General features: G+C 47.3%; 1 non-coding gene across 1 annotated transcript; it reads right to left on the bottom strand.

The window, feature by feature from the left end:
- Positions 1 to 8,095: 8,095 nt before the first annotated feature.
- Positions 8,096 to 8,309, bottom strand: LOC119852390. Its single transcript, XR_005291642.1, has one exon. It is a non-coding gene; the product is annotated as a small nucleolar RNA U3 (small nucleolar RNA).
- Positions 8,310 to 9,099: the final 790 nt, after the last annotated feature.

Here is a 9,099-nt window from a genome sequence, read left to right as displayed (position 1 = left end):
ATGTACATATTACAAAAGATTTTTATTTTTATTCCCCCCCGATTTTTCCCGATTTTTAAATTTTTAAAATTTTTTTAACATGATTTCATCTTGGTTTTAATATTTGGAAAATAAACACTGAAAAATTCCCAATTTATTTTTAACAAATAAAAACTGAAAATGCAGAACCACTACTTAAAAGCAAGGATATAGAGCCATAGGCTTTCCTTTGAACCAGACCAGAGTCCGGCTAACCCCCCTCAAAATGTCTAATTGCTATTTGCCTTGAAGAAAGTCGCCCAGCAGTATGTAACCTAGAGTGATGTGTACTAGGCTTCTCAGAGAGTGCTTCAACAGCACTTCAACAGCAGCCCTGGGAACTACAAGTTGTGGACTACAAACTGTGGCATTTTGGGAGAACTTCCTGGTTCCTCCCAGGATGTACCCTCTGTCCCCACAGCAGGAGGTTTCAGCACTGACTGAGCTAGAAGCAAGGAGCAGGCAAGCAGCGAAGAGGCTGCTGGAGTGTAATCCTGTTCTATGATCTTTACAGAATAAAGCCTTGTTCCTGGTGGTTTGTCTGAGTGGGTGTGGTCTGAGGTGAACACACACTGACACACAATGCAGAGCACAAAAGGAGACTGAGGCCAAGTTTCCCAAAGTTGTGTAAAAAGTCACAAGGCAGGCTTCCCCTATCTTGAACAACCTCACACTGGGCCAGTGAACTGGGTTGGGGGGAGGGGTCAGGGGAGGGAGGAAAGGCTACATGAATCGTGGGACTACTGGCCACGGTTCTCCTGATCTTCAAAATGCCAGGTGGGAACAGACAAAATCTTCCCAGGCACCAGTGGCTCCAGATGCTTTAGAGAAGCATCATCCATTCTTCTTAGTGTGGAGGACAATCAACAAGTGCCATGGGGACAGGAACTGTCAGATTTAGTGGAGGAACGGAAATAGTTATTAACACTACAATCCCACTATACATATAAAACGATGGGGTCTAAATTAGCTGTTACCGCTCAAGAAAGAGCTCTTGGAGTCATTGTGGATAGTTCTCTGAAAACATCCACTCAATGTGCAGCAGCAGTCAAAAAAGTGAACAGAATATTTGGAATCATTAAGAAGGGGATAGATAATAAGACAGAAAATATCATATTGCCTCTATATAAATCCAAGGCATGCCCCCATCTTGAATACTGTGTGCAGATGGGGGCGCCTCATAACACAAGAACTAGGTATCACCAAATGAAATTAATAGACAGCAGTTTTAAAAAAAACAAAAGGAAGTATTTCTTCACACAATGCACAGTCAACCTGTGGAACTCTGCCAGAGGATGTTGTGAAGGCCAAGGGCATGGCTACACTTACAGATGTAGAGCGCTTTGAATTAAACCAGCCTTCAGAGAGCGTAGTAGGGAAAGTGCTGTAGTCTGTCCATACTGACAGCTGCAAGTGCACTGGTGTGGCCACATTTGCGGCACTTGCAGTGGCATTGTGAGGGGTGCATTATGGGCAGCTATCCTACAGAGCACCTCTTCCCATTCTGGTGCTGTGGCTTGTGGGAAGGGAGTGGGGGCTGCGGGGCACTCTGGGTCCTATACCAATGCCCCGTGATGCATCAGTTCACATCCCAGCAATCCCTGTGCTTCCGTCCACATTTGGTGCCATCTTTCAACGTTTTTTGTACTGCACGCTCTGTCTTCCCTTTTGGGCTGCGGGAATGGAGCCCGAACTGCTGGGGAATATGCTGACGAGTCTCGCCAGCACGTCATGTTTGGCAATCGAGTTATTCCTTAAGATCCAAACAGACAGTGAGGACTCCAACGATGATATCGACTCGAGTAACGCATATGACATGAAATTGCTTGTGGCATTCACGGACATGCTCACCACCATGGCACACCGCTTTTGGGCTCGGAAAACAAGCACTGAGTGGTGGGATCACATTGTCATGCAAGTCTGGGATGATGAGTAGTGGCTGCAGAACTTTCGGATGAGAAAAGCCACTTTCATGGGACTGTGTGATGAGCTCACCTCCACCCTGCGGCACAAGGACACAAGACTGAGATATGCCCTGCCAGTGGAGAAGTGGGTGGCTATTGCAATCTGGAAGCTGGCAACTTCAGACAGCTACCTATCAGTCACTAACCAGTTTGGAGTGGGAAAGGCGACCTTTGGAATCGTGTTGCTGCAAGTTTGCAAGGCAATTAATCGCATCTTGCTCACAAGAACCATGACTCTGGGTAATGTGCATGACATTGTGGCTGGCTTTGCACAAATGAGTTTCCCTAACGGTGGAGAGGCCGTAGATGGGATGCATATTCCAATTTTGGCACCAGCCCACCTAGCCTCCGAGTACATTAATCGGAAAGGGTATTTCTCTATGGTTCTCCAGGAGCTTGTGGATCACAGTGGGTATTTCATTGACATTAATGCAGGCTGGCCCAGAAAGGTGCATGACGCACCATCTTTTGGAACACTGGCCTGTTCAGGAAGCTGCAAGCCGGGGCTTTTTTCCCAGACCAAAAGATCACCGTAGGGGAAGTCGAAATGCCTATTGTGATCCTTGGAGACCCCGCTTACCCTTTAATGCTGTGGCTCATGAAACCCTACACAGGGAGCCTTGACAGCAGCAAGGAGCAGTTCAAAAATAGGCTGAGCTGGTGGAGAATGACTGCCGCGTGCTGTACCCTCCATAACATTTGTGAAAGGAAGGGTGAAAGATTCACTCAGGCATGGAACTCGGAGGTTCAACACCTGGAGGCTGCATTTGAACAGCCAAGGAGCAGGGCTATTAGAGGGGCCCAGCGCGGGGCTGCAAGGATTAGGGATGCCTTGAAGGAGCAATTTGAGGCTGAAAGCCACCAGTAATGTTTGGTGCTCTGCATGGGAGTGAAGAGCAGTGGTTCCAATGTTAGTAGGAATCTGTGTTTGCTATGCTGACTTGCAGTGCCTGTTTCTTTCCTGGGCTAAGGTATCTTTTATTTATGCAATAATAAAGAATGTTTTCAAAGCCAAAAAATCCATTTATTGAAAAGAAACACAACTACTTGGGAAACAAAAAAGGGCAAGGGGGTGGGGTGGGGAACGGTACAATCACAGATTTGCGTATGTCCTGTTATCGTACTCAGCCTTCCTGTCTGGAGTGCTGTGCAATGAGTGCTGCACTTCAGGATGGCTATAATGCATGGTGATGGGGGTTGAGTGCAGAGGGTAAGGGTCATAGTTTTCAGGACTGGGTGGTGAAGTACAAGTGTTGGAGGCAGCTGGTGGCGATAAGAACCCAGATGTTGGAGAAAGTGGGGTGGAGGTGACATGGGGGCACAAGGGAGAGAGTTTTGGGACAAGGGCTGCAGCAGGGGACGGGCACAGTAGTGCTCCACCTGCATGGGTACGAGCGCTTGGCTCAAGTCCGCTTGGCACTCCATGATGCTTTGCTGCCGGAGCTCTGCACTTTTCTGCTGGCGCTCCTCATTCTGCTGGCAGATCTTCCTTTCACTCTCCCTCCACTCCTGTGTTTTTAGATTCTCGTTAAGGGACTGCTGCATTACTTCATGCAGCATGTCTTCTTTGCTTCTACGTGGCCTCTTTCTAATCTTTGGAGTCTTTCGGACGGTGATAACATGGACAGTTGAGATCTCAAGGTTGCATCTCTAAAGGCAAAATGCAACACTTAATAGAGGCAGCATTGTTCACACCAGACAGAGCAATGATTCTGCCATACTTAAGGGCAAGCACAGTCTACACAATAGCATAATTTGCCCCTCCCAAAGCAAGTGCACATAACCCACGGGAGCCCCAAAATGGTGAGTAAGCACTGGGTCAAGGGGGACTGATTGTTTCACGGCTGTACTGTCCGCTGGGTTTCTGTGCCTTGGGGAGAGCCAACAGCTGCAGGGGCCCCCTACACTGAACATTCTCCCCACATTTTCCACAGGAGTTCATCCTGGAAGATATCTCACTGCTGAGGGTGACCTGGGAAGCAAGGGAGGGTCTTCTACTACAATGTGGCTTCCGTCTAGGCCCATATGCAGCTTGCCTGTGTGCAGCAATGGTCCCCCCACCCCATACAGTACAATGGCATGTACATGTTAGCCTGACTGGGACAAGGACCACAGTGGCTCTCCCAAGAAACCTGCGCAGGCACATTGCCCAAGTTCTGGATGAGACCTTTGAAGAGATCACTGAGGCCAATTACTACGATGTGAGAGAGCACATCAATGCCCTATTCCGCATCTAGGCACACATGCAGCACCAACCCTCCTTGCTCCAAAAGCCCACACCAAATAACTTCCTTCCCAAAATAAAAGCCATTTACCAGGAACCTCCTCTGGTGTTCGTCCTTCCCCAAGCACCAGCAGCCGCGAATGGCTACCTTCCTCCTGGCTTGAGAACAGCTCCTAGGGATTCCGGGGTGTCTTCCTCCCTCAGCACCCTTGCTCTCGCTTTCCTCCTCCTCTCCCTGCCTTGTTGAACTGGGCTCTGAAGTGTCCATGGTGGTCCTCGGAGTGGAGGTGGGGTCGCCCCCAAGTATCACGTCCAGCTCTTTATAGAAATGGCAGGTCGCAGGGGCAGCACCAGAGCAGCTGTTTGCCTTGTGGGCTTTGTGGTAGGCATTCCGCAGCTCCTTCACTTTAATCCGGCACTGCAGTGTGTCCTGATCATGGCCCCTTTCCAGCATGTCCCTTGATATCTGCCAGAAGGTATTGTAATTCCTATGGCTGAAGCGCAGCTGGGACTGGACAGCTTCCTCCCTCCAAACACTGATGAGGTCCAGCAACTCACCATTGCTCCATACTGGGGATTGCCTAGTGTGTGGAGGCATGGTCACCTGGAAAGATTCTCTGAGAGCACTCCATGCCTGGAAGGGGATTTTCAAAATTCCCAGAGAATTTAAAGGGCAGGTCTGATGGTCTGATGGTCACCTGAGGAAGGGCAGTAAAGTTCAAAGTGATGACCAGAGTGGCTAGAACAGGCATTGTGGGACACTTCTGGAGGCTGATCAGAGCTCAACAGACCAGAGTGTCCACACTGGCACTGCGGTGCTCCAGTGGGGGCACATCAAACGTTATTCCACTCGCCGGGGTGGATTACCAGGAGCACTCTAGCCGCGGAATCCGGGCGCCTTACATGCCTTGCCAGTGTGGATGTGTCGTGAGTTAGGGCGCCCAGGGCTGCTTTAATGCACTCTAACTCACAAGTGTAGCCATGCCCCAAGACTATAACAGGGTTCAAAAAAGAACTAGAAAAATTAATGGAGGGTAGGTCCATCAATGGCTATTAACCATGATGGGCGGGGATGGTGTCCCAAGCCCCTGTTTTCCAGAAGCTGGGAATAGAAGCCAAGGTATGGATCACTCAATGATTACCTGTTCTGTTCATTCCCTCTGAAGCATTGATCATTGACCACTATTGGAAGACAGAATACGAGTCTAGATGGACCCTTGGTCTGACCCAATATGGCTGTTCCTATGATGAAACAAAACAAGCAAGAGGAAAAAACCCCACAATCTTCTTAAAGTAAATCTGTTAAGCGCACAGACATAATGGAAACACACTACAGACATAAAGAAAGCCCTTGTCTAAACCCTGTGGAAAAATACTGCCCAATCACGTGGCAACTAAAAGCAGGCAAAACACTTTATTTAAAACCCACAGACAGCATAGCTCAAAACCATCACACCCAAGCTCTTTTTCACACCAGCAAGACAAACCCAAAACTAACAACTCAGACTTAAAAGCAAGTGTACATAGCCATAGGCTTTCCTTTGAACCAGACCAGAGTCCAGAGAAACCCTGTCAACGTTTCAAATTGCTATTCATCTGGATGACCCGCGTCGCCTAGGGAAGCCCACACTGAAAATGCCAAGGTAGGAGGAGGCTGCATATTGGAGAGCCGATTCTCCCAAAACCGGTGGTTAACACTGTAGTTAGATACACCATCCAGTCACAAACTGTGCTCGTGATCCCCCACACTGGTTATCAAGAAGCTAAAAAAACAAAATCACATACCCCCCCTTTATTGCAGCCCAGTCTCTGCCTCCAAAACAGCAAATACATCCAGTAATATGAGAAGTTATTTAAAATTCTATTCACTACACAAAATGGATCTCAAAAGGACCAGCCACGTTACCAGATCAATATTCGTTTGGATCTTACCCAAAATATGATACTGCCAGCCAATCCTTTAGTATCTGAAACTAAAGGTTTTATTATAAACAAAAAACAAAGTGAGTTGTTAAATGGTGAAAGCAATCAGATACATACATATGTCTTCACAGTCCATACATCAGGTTCTTAGCAACATTGGTGATTTTGCTGGATTGTAAAGCCCCTCTGGAACACTTCCGAAGCTTGGATGGGCCATTGAGTGCTTTGTTCAAAGCTTCCGTTTGTTGAGAAGTTACTCCAGAGGTGAGAAGCAGGACTGGAGACAAAATGGAGAAGATGCAGCTGCTTTTTTATATCCTTTGCCATGTGACTTGTACATAGAATCATAGAATCGTAGAACTGGAAGGGACCTCAAAATCATCCAGTCCAGTCCCCTGCACTCATGGCAGGACTCAGTATTATTGAGATCAGGGTTTGTCAAACTGTGGGTCGGGACCCCAAAGTGGGTTGCAAACCCATTTTAATGGGGTCGCCAGAGCTGGTGTTAGACTTGCTGGGGCCCAGGGTCAAGGCCGAAGCTTGAGGGCTTCAGCCCTGGGCAGGTGGGCTAAAATTACATGCTCCCTGCCGAGGGCAGAAGCTGTTGGGCTTCAGCTTTGGCCCCCCAGCCTGGGGCAGTGGGGCTCGGGCTCCAGTCCCCGCTCCTGGGGTCATGTAGTAATTTTTGTTGTCAGAAGGGGGTCATGGGGCAATGACGTTTGAGAACCGCTGATCTAGACCATCCCAGACAGGTGTTTGTCTAACTTACTCTTAAAAATCTCCAAGCTCCCGAGGCAATTTATTCCAGAGCTTAACCACCCTGACACTTAGGAAGTTTTTCCTAATGTCCAACCTAAACTGCCCTTGCTGCAATGTAAGCCCATTGCTTCTTGTCCTAGCCTCAGAGGTTAAGAAGAACAATTCTTATCTCTCGTCCTTGTAACAACCTTTTATGTACTTGAAAACTGTTGTCAGTCCTCTCTCGGTCTTCCCTTTTCCAGACTAAACAAACCCAAGTTTTTCAATCTTCCCTCCTAGATCATGTTTTCTAGACTTTAATCGTTTTTATTGCTTTTCTTGGACTTTCTCCAATTTGTCCACATCTTTCCTGAAATGTGGTGTCCAGAACTGGACACAATACCCCAGCTGAGGCTTAATCAGTGCGGAGTAGAGCAGAAGAATTACCTCTCGTGCTAATACATCCCAGAATGATGTTTGCTTTTTTTTGCAACAGTGTTACAAACAGTGACATGTTTAGCTTGTGGTCCACTATGACTCCCAGATCCTTTTCTGCACTACTCCTTCCATGGAATCATTTCCCATTTTGTATGTGTGCAGCTGATTGTTCCTTCCTAAGTGCAGTCCTTTGCATTTGTCCTTACTGACTTTCATCCTATTTACTTCAGACCATTTCTCCAGTTTGTTCAGATCATTTTGAATTATAATCCTATCCTCCAAAGCACTTGCAACCCCTCCCATCTTGGTATCCTCCGCAAACTTTATAAGTATGCTCTCTGTGCCATTATTTACATCCGTGAGGAAGACATTGAACAGAACCGGACCCAGAAATGATCTCTGGGAACCCCACTCGTTATGCCCTTCCAGCATGACTGTGATCTGCTGATGATTATGCTCTGGAAACAGTTTTCCAACCACTTATGCACCCACCTTATAGTAGCTGCTTCTAGGTTGCACTTCCCTAGTTTGTTTATGAGAAGGTCTGCAGGACAGTATCAAAAGCTTTACTAAAGTCAAGATATATGAGGTTTACTGCTCCCCCCATGCACAAGGCTTTTTATTCTTTTCTAAAGTCTTCTGAATAGTGCAGCCCCATCACAACAGCACGTGAACAGCAGACATGGCATTTCACTGCTCGGGATTTAGTACACCAAACCCACAAACAGGACCGATTTAAAGAACTATACAGTAGCCCTTTTTCACACCCAGCAAAACAAGCTCAGAGCTAGCCACTCAGACTATGTTTCTTTCCCCTACTTTTCTCAGGAAGAGCAATACGCTTTTTTACAGCAGAAAGCAGCTGTTATAGAACAGCACTCTCTGCTACTTTCATGTTTTGAAAGAAACACTATAACTCCTCATTGTGGTTAGCAAAACCAGCTTTTCACAGCCACCCTTCTCCAGTCACCCACTAGAGAAATGATCCCCGAAAGCATAGTCTTAACTAGCATACCCCTGGCCAGTCACAGGCTATTCTAGTACATTGTCCTCTAACTGCTCGTTGCTACAATTTGGCCTTCACGAGACAGAGAGCACTACCAGAAGCCCCATATGAGGAGAACCTGGCTCTCAAGTCTGCCCTCCGTGGGTCCCTTCCGTAGGCTGCCTCTCAAAGCAAAGTGGCGCAAAGCAGCCATCCCCTTTCATTTGCATAAACTGAAGACACAGACAGGCCACTCCACCATCTTCTCCTTCTCCCTTCTCTATGATGCCTAAGTCAACAATCCTATAGAGTCCTTCTCACAGGCTTTCTCTGGCTCAGTGACTCTACATATTTATCCAAGGTGGATAAAGAGCTGGGCTAAAAAAGGGAGCATGGTGGGTCACAGTGGTGTCTAAAACTGGGACTTAAGTATTTAGATCTGGGCTTCATCTACCTATCTTTGTGGATCTGGGTCTAAGTGCTATTCCTGCTCACCGTCATCTATAGACCAGTAAGAGCAGGTATATATGGTAACCCTGATGACACTGTTGCTACATAATTTAAGACAGGATGGCGGGGCGGGAGTTTATAACTACAGAGAAATACCTCACTAATTTGGACTTTAATCTTCACCCTTTATAATTCATTCAAACAGTCTGATCCAAAAATCTGTGGGAGTCCCAGCTCTCCTGCCCTACCATTACGCAGACCACATGAGGGAAAATGCCTAGCAGGCACAGGGCTCCTGGCATCACAGCTCGCCCTGCTGTCTCTATACCCCAATATTTATTGGCAGGGAGGAAGCAGGG

Source organism: Dermochelys coriacea, chromosome 2 (genome assembly GCF_009764565.3).
Source record: "Dermochelys coriacea isolate rDerCor1 chromosome 2, rDerCor1.pri.v4, whole genome shotgun sequence".
Classification (NCBI taxonomy): Eukaryota; Metazoa; Chordata; order Testudines; family Dermochelyidae; genus Dermochelys; species Dermochelys coriacea.
This window is presented reverse-complemented; position numbering and strand designations above follow the sequence as displayed.